The sequence below is a fragment of the Anneissia japonica genome, unplaced genomic scaffold, assembly GCF_011630105.1.
Source record: "Anneissia japonica isolate Jap-2015-1 unplaced genomic scaffold, ASM1163010v1 scaffold14072_len149563_cov130, whole genome shotgun sequence".
In the NCBI taxonomy this organism is placed as follows: Eukaryota; Metazoa; Echinodermata; class Crinoidea; order Comatulida; family Comatulidae; genus Anneissia; species Anneissia japonica.
In genome coordinates this window covers 39,450-42,084 of record NW_022742657.1, presented here as the reverse complement: position 1 = coordinate 42,084, position 2,635 = coordinate 39,450, and positions in this window count along the sequence as shown.

The following is a 2,635-nucleotide window of genomic DNA, read 5'->3' as shown; positions in this document are numbered from 1 at the left end:
AAATTCTATATTTTGGAAATTTTGCATGAAATCTGTCAACCACGTTGTCATGGTCGAGGTTGCTTCACCTATCACGATGTATTCCAACCATCATGAGGCTATCTAAATGAGCATTTGTCATAACAGAATGCAAGTTATTTTTAATTGGTCTCATTGAATTATTATTATTATTATTATTATTATTATTATTATGGTTGTTGTTGTGATGAAAAGTTAACACAAACAATATGGTAGCTAAACGAATATTACTTGTAAATATTTTTTTTATTTGTTTGTTCCCCAACAAAATTTATCGTCTTCCCCGACGGGGGGCTACGCTTCCCAGACAGGGGGGGCTATAGCCCCCAGCCCCCCTCTGGTGCCACCCCTGATTGACCAGCATAATACGAGAAGATGGAAAGAAAGAGATCAATAGAAATAAAGGGCAGGACAAAAGGCAGACGAAAGAGGAGTGGAGAATAGAACACAAGATAATAGAGAAGGTATGAAAAAGAGAGTGAAAAAGAGAAGGATCAAAAGGATCGGTATATTCATTTTCTTCGGTGTCAAGAACATAAATTCAAAAAATAATCCAGCAAGGTAGTCCACAAGACTTATTTCCATTGGGGTCTTGTTTGTTGAATCGATATAATGTAAATGAGAGCAATAGTACAAAAAAAAAACCCAAAAAACACTAGACTGTTATACAGATATGACAATGAAAGGGAGTTCTGACTGTAATAATTTGTATTCAATACATAACAATTTACTATTGAATAGTGCTCAGTCTCTGCTTTCACAAAGTCATGGTTGGTTGATAGCATTCACAAAGAAACACAAATACCAAAATCACATGACTAAAGGTACAATAAACCCTTGAAAAACACCCATTTCCTGATTGGAGACACTTCACATATGCACCTCACTGAAAAACCAACCAAAGAATTTTAAGGTAAATATTTCATTAATTTAAGTTATTTAGTATTAGATCCAATGCTTAACATATAATGATTCAGAAAAAATTGAAAATACTGAATCAAAATATTATTTACCTGAGCAAAATATCATTGAGGAAAGTCAGAGCATTATACAAGTATATTCATAAGGTATGTAGGCCTACTACAGACCAATAAACCAAATAATGATTAAAAGATTTTATATATTTTTTATAGATACATGCAGTAAATATTAATAAGAAAGGATTGTCTTATGAAAAATAAAGACAGATACTAGTAATAATGAGGGCCCTCACCTGCAAAGATATTATACATTTATTAGTTGCTAAAGAGAAGTGTGCCAGACAAATATGGTAAATAAAGTAATAGGCATATAATCTATTCTATCGATTAGCTGCACATACTTTACAGAGAAAAATGGATACTCATGGTGTTTTATCACTTTAGATATTTCCTATATTTATATTACAGATTGCTTACCATAATGATTGCTACTTTTAAGCCCAGCACACACAAGACCAGTTTATCAAATTGCCTTTTGTGTGGGTTTGCTAAGCAAATTGCCTCTCATGACAGTTTACACAAAGTATTAGTAAGAGTTCTGCCTCAAGAGACAATGAGCACCACAATTTCTATCTCTTGAGGCAGATGCTCACTCTGCATACATGCTAACAGCTCGCTCAAAGTTTACAACTGAATTGACCAATAAATTAGTTCCACTCTCATAGCCTAAGTAAATACAATTTTTATCTGCATGGCCACAGGGATAGTTTTAAAAAACTTTTTAGCTGAAATTTGTGCACAAAAATAAAAAAAATATAATGTATGGAAACTTTACAGCTGTAGGACCTATATTCAGATAATGCAGGGTTTAATATAGATCTGTAAAAAACAGCTCATACTGTATACTTAAAATGTACTAACAGATTTTTTTCTAAAAGGGTTTGATACTTCTTAGTGTCTAACTCCTGCACATGTATCATGCTATATAAATCATTATTGTATCCTTACTACCTTGTATCTGTCATAAAAGCTTAATGATCTATAATCAGTAATTTACTTCATCATTTATTATTCAAAATTATTAAATAATTTTTTTGATTATTTAAAATTCACAGGAGTTTATGTCAAGATGGCTACCAGTAAGTTGAATCAGTTTTTAAAAATATTGATGAGAAGATGTTAGTGTACCATCTGCATTAAAAGACTTTAAAATCCAAATTCCCTTAAATGTGTCCATAGTTACTGTTTGGCATGACTAAAAGACTGGGTTATAACTTTTTTTTAAATGACTTTTTTGTCATTATCTGTGAGAGGATATAAATTTCTTGTTATATTTAGTGGTTGGGCTATCTTATTTTTAGACAATGAAGCAGTCCTTGATAGCATGAGTGATTTTTCTTCTCATGATCAATAACATTTTCTTCTGGTTGGCCCTTGTTACAGCCGCTAATGTAAAAAAAAATGGGTAATGTAGTAACAACTGTTAATGTAGCATACTCCACAGCTTATGTAGTAAACGCTCTGCTATTAGAAACCCAAACATCTTATGTAGTCAAAAAAAAAACCAACCCCAGCTAATGTAGAACGCTCAACAGCAACGAAATTGCTTCACAGCTTATGTAACTACCATCGCCAGCTAATTTAGAATATAGTATAAAATTATTTATGAAAGGAACTTATAATGGAGGTTTTGATTC